Raw genomic sequence first — 12481 nt, forward strand, 5'->3', positions numbered from 1 at the left:
AAGCTGGTAATACAAAACCAACCATTTATCACTCCACTGGCGAATAACTTTCCTTTCCTTAACTAGTCCATCAATCACGGGTGGGATTAGCTAATCACAGACTCCTGGAAATGTGTTAGAAAGGTAATTAGTGTAAACAGTGGAAAAATGAAACTGTCCGTTGGGCTTAAGAAAGTTATTTTGAGTGATGGATCATCCAGATGTGGGATTTTAATCTAGCACTAAGTGATTAAATTAAGGTAGCTGACGTTTATTTGAGATGTGTGTCGTGGTTCTCAATATGCTTGTAAATCTGTAATATAAAACCTCTGCATTACAGACACATTGAGCTGTGGTGCTTTATATGGAAGATGCAAGTTTAAGTCTGGCCTTTGGTTCCATGGTCGTCCACCCTGGCTCATCCTCATTTTCTCATTGTCTTCTCTACTGAAAATTGTACGGCATTCAGACTCCTAATCCTAACCTAAATGCTGGATTGATCGCTGGATTGCAAAACATTGATTAATGCATTACCTAACATGAAACAAAATCCGCTCAACCAATCACAGCGCACTATTAAACAACAATGGCGGCACTTTGAATACACATGGAATCCTAGTTTTCCTCATCTACTTTGTAGATAAAAAACAAAATAATACTTTTGATAGCATTGATAAACCTGTGGTGGTTTTCTGTGGCGGGGAAGAAACGTAAGCCATCAACATCGTAGTTTACATGAGAAAATGCCGGCTGTTGCTTGTTCTGACACGACAGCATCAAGCTTCTGTCATGCTAACACATTGACCTGCAGGGGATCTTATAAAAAACTTAATATTATTTTACTTGAAGTCAACGAAAATTGTGCAAGACCAAAACATTTTACAGCTGATCGCGGTCGAAAGCAACGACATCCCAAGGATGACAGAAGCAATGATAGTGTTCTTAATATGACAAAGTAAGTGTTTTGATTAATGCCATTAATGTTTATTTTTTTATCAGTGTATACCACTAGTCAACTAAATGAATATAACATGGCAAAGATGAATGCACATTTATATATTGATTCAATAGATTTATAGCAATTTGAAAAAAACTTCTCATAGATTTATTGCATTTTGCTGAAAAAAATTTCAGTTTTTATAATAAATCTTTGAAAATTAAATTATGGATGTTATGGAATGTTTTATAACCTAAAGATGCTATGTGAAAGTTTGTCAAAGAAATTGTGGTTTTCATCTTTAAAAACCTTTCTTGGTATAGTTTACCTGAATTAGTCAAAATGGATTTATTGCGTTTTGGAACCAAACTCTACATTTGTAGCATTAGCCAACAATACATTGTATGGGTCAAAATTATAGTTTTTTTTATACCAAAAATCATTAGGATATTAAGTAAAGACCATGTTCCATGAAGATATTTCCAGATATTTCTCAGTACAGTATGCAATAGCTTGGTTTCATTGCTAGGTGTCTGACTGAGCACTGAAGTTTATTGAGGCTGCAGTGTCACTGTTTTGTGGATTGGAGTCACAGTGTCATAATCGGTTCGTCAGCTATTGAGGGAAGCCGAATTGGAGCAGCAGAAACGGAGCGCTGTTACGCCTATTTCACACATACAGCATGAATAGGGCGTGTTCATTTCAATGCCCAAATTAACAGGTTACAAATGAGGTGTCTCGTCCCAGAAGCAGCACATGCTGGTCTCAGTGGCTCTGAGTGCTATACAAAACAGAAACCACATACTAAATTCCTACCTGTCTCCTTATGAAAACATTGGAAATAATTGTATATATATATATATATATATATATAGACACACACACACACACACACACACACACACACACACACACACACATTCTGGTTTCCATGTTTTGTGAGGACATTCCATAGACGTAATGTATTTTATACCATACAAACTGTATATTCTATTCCCCTTACCTGCCCCATTCCCTAACCCCAACCATCACAAAAACCTTTCTTGTACTTTAGATTTTCAATAAACATCATCTTGTTTGATTTATAAGCTTGTTTCCTCATGGGGACATCAAAATGTCCCCACAAGGTCACAAAAACACTGGTATTCCTATCTTTGTGGGGACAATTGGTCCCCACAACGTGATAATTACCAGGTACACACGCACACGCACACACACACACACACACACACACACACACACACACACACACACACACACACACACACACACACACACACACACACACACACACAGACACACACACACACACACACACACACACACACACACACACACACACACGCACTTACGCCCTGTCCCAAATGGCACACTCCGGACTTGTGGTCCTCCTCAGAGTCCACACTTTGATGACATCACGTAGTCCAGACTTTAGGGACCCTTGATGCGAGTCTACGTGGGTGCACCGGAGTCGTATTTTGGGACAGACTCGAGCATCACACCGGAAATAGGTAGAGAAGTTGCCCGTCAGCGTGAACTCCTCCCTTCCGTCGTCTGATTGGTCTGATTGCCCTTTCGCAAGGACTTCTGGGTTGGCAAAGTGCGCGAAGCCTGCTGCAGTGCGTGCTTCGCTGAAGACCGCATCAAGGGGGCAAAGGAGGCGCTGATGAGCACACTTCAAAGCATAAAAATGACAGATGGGACACCCTACGGACTCGTGGACTAAGCGAGCACGCGCAATTTAAGGCCACAAGACCGAAAGTCCACATGAAGTGCGCCATTTGGGACAGGGCCATACACTCACCTTAAGGATTATGAGGAACACCTGTTCAATTTCTCATTAATGCAATTATCTAATCATCCAATCACATCGCAGTTGCTTCAATGCATTTAAGGGTGTGGTCGTGGTCAAGACAATCTCCTGAACTCTAAACTGAATGTCAGAATGGGAAAGAAAGGTCGGTCCGAGTATTTCACAATCTGCTCAGTTACTGGGATTTTCACGCACAACCATTTCTAGGGTTTACAAAGAATGGTGTGAAAAGGGAAAAACATCCAGTATGGGACAGTCCTGTGGGCGAAAATGCCTTGTTGATGCTAGAGGTCAGAGGAGAATGGGCCGACTGATTCAAGCTGATAGAAGAGCAACTTTGACTGAAATAACCACTCGTTACAACCGAGGTATGAAGCAAAGCATTTGTGAAGCCACAACCTTGAGGCGGATGGGCTACAACAGCAGAAGACCCCACCGGGTACCACTCATCTCCAAAATGGCCCCCACAAGTCACCAGATCTCAACCCAATAGAGGATCTTTGGGATGTGGTGGAACGGGAGCTTCGTGCCCTGGATGTGCATCCCACAAATCTCCATCAACTGCAAGATGCTATCCTATCAACATGGGCCAACATTTCTAAAGAAATCTTTCAGCACCTTGTTGAATCAATGCCACGTTGAATTAAGGCAGTTCTGAAGGCGAAAGGTCGTCAAACACAGTATGAGTATGTTGTTCCTAATAATCCTTTAGGTGAGTGAATATTCTAAAATATAAAATAAACTATTGCCAACTTCATAACAAGTAAAGGTTACGTGCCCCTGTTCAAGCTTCTTGTTCAGTCTAACACCACACATACATCTCATCGCTCCATCCCACTCAACATCTCAGAGCGATGTCTTCTTCATTGAGATGCAGTCTGATGGTCCCTAGTGCCTGTGTTTTCAGATGTACCTCTGTTTGAGGGATGTGTGCGAAGGCAGAGGACAGAATAAATAAAAGAAATAGTCGCTCTCCTCCGAATCTCTTCGGACTCTTCGTGCTTTCGCACCCGATCGCAAACACTCATTACATATACAAAAGCTTGAATCCATAATTTATCTTTTGACAAATATCCCTTTTAAGGCACTTTGCTAGATCAATACAGGCTCTTTAAGGGCAAACATTCGGGAAAAGTTACCGTTGTCAAAAAGTTCCTGTTTAGGTAGGTCACTGCAGCGATGCTGGTGAATTGCTGTAATCGGGTGCATAATAAATGTATACGGCCGCTGGGATTGATAAATATACTCTCGTCCAAATGAATCAGTCGATTCAGCAAAAGTTCTTCCAATATGGATACCGAGCAGACAGTTTTCCATAAATATATCTATATAAGTGGAGGGCTAATGGATGCTCACTGTAAAGATGCATAATAGATGATAATATTGTATTTCAGGAGGATATGGATGCTGGCGGCTCACCTCGGCGAGAATAATTCATGCCGTCACATGCTAATGCTTTTTTACATTAGTACACAGAAGGAATAGCACCTCTGTCCACATTTCTCTCTGTTTTCCGAAAGAAGAGAAGGAGAGAGAAGAAAAACGCATGCAATTGGACAGAGCGGTAAAATTTTTATGAAGGTGTCACCGTGTACAGCGCTCCACACTCCGTCTCTGGCTTTCACGCCCTCTCTCTCACCATCTGTTAGAGCCGGTCGCCTTTCTGTTTGGGACACGGAAGCATCCATGCGACTGAGAGCCATTCTGTTTTTCAGCTATGAGTTCTGGGCGATGAGCGAGAAAGAAAAGGCGAAAATTAAACCCTACTAAAAGAAAATGGCCTCTCTTTGATGCCTGGTGGTGGATACGCCAATGTGTTTTTCTTTCTACTTTGACAGTGTTTTGATTAATGGACATGATTAGAAATGGACACAGGTTCGAATAAATCAGGTCGCCACAGTTACCCATGATGCTTTAGCGTAGCTGGTGCGGAGTAGAGCGCTGCAGCTTTAATTGGTGCTCATCCGAACAATAAATCATAGAAAATGACAGATTTTTATTTTGAAAAATCCATGGCAACCCCTGAAACGCCATTACCAGAAGGTTATCAGGCTGCAAAGGACGCCAATCGATATCATTTTAGATTTGCGGCAGCTACTGTACAGTACAGCTTAAATCGTGGAGGACAGAGGGCCAACCATTAAAACATATGGATAAGAGCAAAAATACAACAAAATAAACAATAAGACAAAGAATAGTGAACAGTATGGAGTATTTTTCTTTTTTAACAATCCATGCCAAATTGCATGCTTATTTATTGTACATTTATGCACTTTGCAGATACTTTTCTCAAATGCAACTTACAGTGCAATACAAAGTTTACATTTAACAGTATGTGTGTTCCCTGGGGATCAAACCCATGACTGAATTGCATGAAATTTAGATCAATTTTTAAACTTATGCTGGGTAAACACCAAAAGATAATCAGGATGATTTTGAGCCGATTTCCTAGCTAATCCTAGCTATGACCCTATTATTTTGATGGTTCTACAGATTATCTCATCAGATTTTCCCTTGGTGTGAGGTGTGTTAAGAGTGTCCGAATCTGATCGGAAGAACGTCAGAGCCGCCCAGATCGTGAATCCTACTGTGTGGGGGGAACCCAACGGACAAACTAGCGCACGCTCTTGAGATTATCACGTGAAACGAAACAATATCCAATCAGAGAGCCAGATGATGGAAGATGAAAGCAGTCATGGCACAGCACAAAGTGAAGTTAATGCAAAGTGAACTTGTATAGACCATGTTCCCGCTGTCTCCACGACTTCACCCAAAACTTTTTAATTTTTCCGCTTGAATTTTCTGTGAAAATCATTCCAAGCACTATCATTGACATTTCTTCCTGCATACCGTCCGCCAAGTTTATTCTGAAGTCTCGTGAGATTTTGCGAGATTTCCTGTGTTCACAGTCCAGACTCTGGTTGAAAATCTGTTTGTGTGTGGTGTGCTGTCTTTGCGTAATTTTCGGTAAGCTTATGCAAAGAATCAATAACAATACAGTCCTTTTAGAGTAGTTTATTTCTGAAAACAAGCTACTGTTAATAAATAACAAGTAGATTACCTTCGTTTAAATCATAGCTAAAGCGTATCAAAAACTACACTGAGCTAACGTTACTGTTTAAAATTAATGTATACAATGTTAACTACAGATTGGATGCCTTCACGGAGTGGTGATCCATTATCGTTGTCTCTCCTCGTCTTTAGGAAACCAAATTCAGAGTTTACACTGCAAAAATAAATGTCTTACTTAGTTTTTGTGTCTTGTTTTCTAATATAAATATCTGAAAATTCTTAAATTGAGATATAATTACTTGGTAAGCAAGTGGCTTAAGATAATAAGTCTTGTATAAAATAAAACTTTTTCTTACTGCACTGGCAGATATTTTGACTTGTTTTAAGTAAAAAAAACCTCTTGACTTTAATCATTTATTTCAATACTGCAAAAAATGATTTTCAAGAAAAAAATATTCTTAGTATTTTTTGTCTTATTTTCAGTAAAAAAATCTAAAAATTCTTAAATTAAGTTTTTTTTCTTGATGAGCAAAATGACCCAAGAAAATAACGTTATAATCTAGTTTTTAGACCAAAAATATCAAATTTAATTGATTTTGTGCATAAAACAAGCAAAAAATCTGCCAATGGGGTAAGCAAAAAATCTTGAACATTTTTCTTAAACACTAAATTCAAGAAAAAATCTGAAATTTGCTTACCCCATTGGCAGATTTTTTGCTTGTTTTATGCACAAAATCACTTAAATTTGATATTTTTGGTCTTAAAACTAGACTTATTTTCTTGGGTCGTTTTTCTCATCAAGAAAAATCATCTTAATTTAAGAATTTTTAGATGTTTTTACTGAAAACAACTACTAAGAATACTAAGAATAGATTTTTGTTCTTAAAAATAATTTTTTGCTGTGAATTAACAATACTTAATATCTTAAGTCACTTGCTTACCAAGTAAATATATCTCAATTTAAGAATTTTTAGATATTTATATTAGAAAACAAGACAAAAATACTAAGTAAGACATTCAGCCGGTAGTCAGACCATTAAACAAACAGTTCCGCCCAGACACGTCAAACCGCAACGACGCGTGTGCGTCTGATAAAAGTTGGAAATTGATGTGAGGGTTTAAAATATGGTATAGATTAAAAACACATGTTTTTTATTTCATTGGGCTATTGCTGCATGCCAGAAAGAAATCGAAAGCCGGTGTTTGGTGAAAAGCCAAAATCTGATTTGTTGTGTATCGATGCGTGTGTGTACAGCTGGAGTTCAGTGGGGGAGTACAATGCTCATTTTTCAATGTATCTGCTAGACACAAACCCACAGCATTATCCAATAGCATTCTCAAATATAAGCAATATATATATGAGAAAATTCAATTTTGATAGAAAACACAAAAAATGGAAAAGGATGTCAACAGAAGAGATTAAACAGTATATTGTAAACCTACAGCATCCACCAGCATACTAACCAGCCACACCTTGAGGTATCTTTAAATAGGCATAAAATACATGCATGTATCCAACTATTGAACAATGCTTGAATTAATTATGTAAACAACTTCTGTTCTCAGTACAGCACAAAAAAAGTTTATTGGATTTTTTTGTACTGTAGATAGGTGTTGGTGGTTTTATTAAAGGGATAGTTCACCCCAAAATCTTGCAGTCATCCTCATGTTCATAGATGCTAGATGTCTTGCCCAAGCTGCTGGCCAATGGAGGTCGACGTCCGCACCTGGCTGCGGTTTGGTTTGTTATAAACATTAGAGATGTACCTATGGCACTGCATACTTTTGAATAAAATTATTAATACGGGTTCAAACAACATGAGGATGGGAAAATGATTGACAGAATTAAAATTTTTGAACTATCCCTCTAAAGCAAAGTTTGGTGAGTTGCACTGAAATCCCAGAGAAACAATAGAAGCCATTATAGATAGATCAAGAAAATGCAAAGACAAAACAAGCAGTTCATTGGGACGTAAGAGGGCCATTATTCAGAGAGAGTCATGTGTAAACATCTGTTTATGTGCTGCATATGCTCACATCTGTCCGCCGGTCCTGGCAATCTGGATAGCTTTAGTTTTTGTCTGTTGTGTGGATTTGCTATGGGAATGAGTGTTGTAATAGAGACATACGGCATGTGTGCGTGTTGGTTTGGCTGGTTGTCTTTCTTCTTGGCAAGCTCATGTATCAGCAAGGCTTTGGGATTCACAGTTCAGTGGGTTACGGGTCAGGCCCATTTTCCTCTTCGCGCTTTCCACCCGAAACTCATCCTCTCTTTCTCTTTCTGTTGAGGCTCCAAGGGTTATGATTCATATGTACAGTATTTCTTAGCAGAGCGTCTCTGTGTGGGTGTCCAACTTTTAAACTGGAGATGCATTACTGAATCTTAATATGCGTCCACAGAGATAAGCATGAAGCAAAGGAATATGTTGAAAAACCCAGAGGGGGGGGGCTGAAAATGAAGGGAGTCTGGTTTGGTGTTCTGTTTTAGATAACAAGATTGATATCATGCATTTTCAGTGTAATTAACTACATCTGTCAGGTCAGACAAGTGCATTCGGTTTGATGACATTAAAGTGACAAAAATATGTCTGCAAACAACACCTGTCAATCATCCGCTTCGACTCTAATGAGAGCTTGGCTCCGAGCTCGACAAACTTCAAGTACCCAGAGAAGTTCCCTTCCCTCAGGAAAAGATGAAAACAGAAAGCAAGTTGAGAGGTTACATAAAGCTATGGTTTGGAGGAAACACTGAAATAGTCTCGAGAAATCATTTCCATTTTAGCTCATTTTTCCAGTCCAAACTCTCTTTTTCAGTTTCTCCATTCCAAAAGTTAGTGAGCTGTCGACGCAGGCGCCATATCCAGGCATTAAAGTCGTGTTCCAGATGTAAAGTCTCTTCCAAAAGATACGCTGCATAATTATTCTGCCTCTTAAGATTCATTCTTTAGCCAAATATATTAGCAAATATCCCAGAATGCATTTGGCCGAAACAAACCTTGGATGACAGATAAAGATAAACATCATTAAATCTGTATTGAAAAGAAATAATACAAGTAGTTTAGTGTACTTAAATAGTCTGTTTACTTAATATCACAGTACTAGATAAGCAAGTTGTGATCCACGACTACTTCATAATGAACTTTTCTTTCTGTGTTTCCCAACCTGATCTCATTTAAAACGTATTTGTTTTACATGGTGGCAATTTCGTATGAACTTATAGGATGTCAATTGTACCAACATGTAAAAAACTGTATTTGGGAAGTTACTTTGAAAGATAGTTAGATAATAGTGTTGGGTGATTGAAATCGCCCTATCGTAAGCCTGTGAGATCGCCGATACACGATAGCAGACATCCCAAGTCTCCCGAAAGTTACGGGTGTCTCCGGCATATTCCTAGCGTCTCCTGATGTCCGCAAATTAGTTACAACTCCCCGAAACTAGAATCTGTATTTTTATTAACTAATTTTAACAAAGATTAACAAATACAGTAACAAAATGTACTGCTCATGGTTAGTTCATGTTAGTTAATGCATTAAGTAATGTTAACAAATGATACCTTATTGTAAAGCGTTACCAATAATTGCATAGGCCTATAGAAATATTGCTATTTGGTGGGGATTCGGATTACCTCACTGAAATTACTTTTTGCAGGTTGGGATGTCTTCAATAGTATTGGGAGGGGGGGGTTACTTATTTAATTATTTGTTTTTACTAATTTATGACAATTCACTTGATTGATGGACAAAAAGAAGCTGACTTACTCTAAGGGCAACACTGTCATGACCGCAACCTTCCATTCCCAACAGGCTTTAAAAAAAATGGAAAGCAGAAAAAATTAATTAAAATGACTTAGAAACACTTTTATTTTAGCTCTTTAAAATAATAATTATGGATCATTATTAATAATTATTATAAGCTAACTAGGAAAAATAATTAAAACGTGGTTTGATAAACGTAATATAAGTTATATCTGGATTTATTTTTCTGTTTGATTGACAGATGCTAAAGTAGTGGCGCAAACACAACGTTAGCGTTCTTAGGTCTGTAACAAAACTGTGGCAGGACAGATTGAATTTTGAAAATACCACATTTTTTCAATATTTTATTATGTTCTTACCTCAACTCGGATGAATTAATGCATATCTATTTTTTCAATGCGTGCACTTTTAATCTTTGTTCAGCGCATTGTGAATGTGTTAGCATGTAGCCTAGCCCCATTCATTCCATAGGATCCAAACAGGGATGAATTTAGAAGCCACCAAACACTTCCATGTTTTCCGTATTTAAAGACTGTTACATGAGTAGTTACACGAGTAAGTATGGTGGCACAAACAAAAACGTGGCGATTTTTTTAGCGGATAAAAAATGACAACTATACTGTATGGCGGAAGAGCAATTCGTTTGCAGCACTTCGACCTCGGCGCACAGCAACTCCTGACTACTCCCCCCTCTCGAGCAAACTTCCCTCAATATTATTGCGCCCAAGGTTGAATCGCTGTAAACTAAGTGCTCTTCCAGCATACAATATAGTTCGCAATATATCGATTAAAAATCGCCACGTTTTATTTTGACGTCTTTCAACTATATTTTATTATATCATTTATAAGTTGTAACAATTCATCTCTAGTCAAGATAAATAATAGTAAGTTAAAATCACTTGTAAATCTAAGTTGATTCAACTAAAAATTTTAAGTCAGCAAAAAAGCCCATAAACCCAAATCAATATATTTGTATCATGCCGAAAAAATGTCCCCGGTTTTGTAGGAAAGCTCAGTCCCATTACAGCTGTTATAAGTAGGCCAGGGCTCTCAGCATCAGTCTGTTAGGAAACGAGGATGAAACAGGTTGCCTGTTGTCCTCATTACCTGCACCCCCTCCTGGGCATGCAGGCTCTCCGCACATTCAGAGAGGTTAGCAACACAACGGGCTAGTGTCCAGCTACCATCTCCTAACCCCGTCTCAGCCGGCCCACTGTTGAATATGCAAATCGACATCTGCTCCAGGACTCTTTCTCCAACCTCTCTCCTCATGTGATATGCAAATTTTGCCTCTGTGTTTATCTCTCTCTGTCTTTATTTCTCCGCTCATCCATGTTCATTCCTGCCTCCTTCCTGGTGTCTGCGCTCCCCGAGCTTGCCAGTCGAGCAGATGTGCGCGAAAGGAGAGCGAAACTTCAAACGCCTGTAATAATGATGTTAACGAAATGCAAGCGAAAACAGTCGGCGGAGACGAAGTGCAGCCCTTATTAGCGAACAATGATGCGGAGTAGGGCGGAGGTTGGGGTTTAATGGAGCTGGGGTCTCTTTTCCTGAGGCCTCGTTAGGAGCAAAAATGTTTCTCATCTTGTGTTGCACCACGTTTACATCCACCATCTCCTAATGAGGATGAAGGTTGGAAACTTTCCTCATACTCTTGGCTCGTCGTTATTTGATTTTTTGTATTATGGGGATAGTATTTAAATAAATAAGTACATGAAACTGGTTTTATGTAAGCCACTGTTGGCAATCCAGTTCTTTAATTTGTCTAAATAGATGTGCAAATGATTGGATTCCCAAAAATCATGATCTCCATAGCCAGATCTGTCCATCCTCCATTTTTTCATATTATTCTGTGCCATGAGCACGATGTTATGTATTGTAAAATAGGTTACAGTAATTCAAATTGGCTGTACAAGTCACTTTAACTAACTATTTCTTGCAAAAACATGTTAAAAATTAATAAGTTAAAGTTATGTAAATTTGATATGTAATGTAACTAAATTTAACAAGTTAAAAATGTATGTTGATATGTATTTAATGATCACATACATTTTTATTGTGTACACTGTAAAAAAATATTTTGTTGCCTTACATTTTTAGTACAAACAGATTTGCTTTACAAGTCCCACCGTCGGACAAAATAAAAAATATTAAGTTGAAATTATTTTTACCGTGGTCCTGTGCACAGTACTGGTCCAAAATCACACGTTTACTTTTCAGATAAAGAGTTCAGATGCAAAATCCTCACATTTTCTTGTTAATGAGCATTTTTTATCAGGTTCTTGTGTTTAGGTTCAGTAATTTCACTCAATGTAAAGGTTATTAGTCACTGAAATGAAATTTTCACAAATGTCACTTTAGTCATTTCATTGGTATTTAAAGACCGTGTAAAGTCATTTCAGAGAATGGTTTCTAAACACATTATAAATGTAAAAAATGTATTGCTGAAACACAAAAACTGTGAACTCTGAAGTTACACTGTTAACAGTTTTGCCACATTTCTGTTTTCAGCATTATTTGGGCGGGGCTAAAACGGTTGGTCGATGATGCACTGCAGCCACTGAGCAGGCCCCACCCCTTACACAATCACAAGCATCCATTCAGGTTGTAGCTGTATTTAAAAGTTGAGAGAAATGGCAGCTTTCCCTGGAAGTGGGCGTGGTTTCAGTGCCACCAGCGGACACAACCCCAGCATTTAAGAGAGGAGAATCCTGCCTATTTTTCCATGATTTTGCCATTTTATTTAATTTATTTGCCATTTTATTTATCATTTAAATCTGGGTGCTAAACAACACATTTTAATGTGGTCTGACAAACTCAGAACACGTATTTAATGTCACTTTGCACTGACTTTAACAGATGTGACTGTCTTTCACTGCAAAACCCTCTAAAACACCGTTTCAAAATAAAAATCCACTTCTTTGGACAAGACATAGTAAACAGTTGCAAAATCGCTAAACATACAATTAGAAACATTACAAA

Source organism: Paramisgurnus dabryanus, chromosome 19 (genome assembly GCF_030506205.2).
Source record: "Paramisgurnus dabryanus chromosome 19, PD_genome_1.1, whole genome shotgun sequence".
NCBI classification, from domain to species: Eukaryota; Metazoa; Chordata; class Actinopteri; order Cypriniformes; family Cobitidae; genus Paramisgurnus; species Paramisgurnus dabryanus.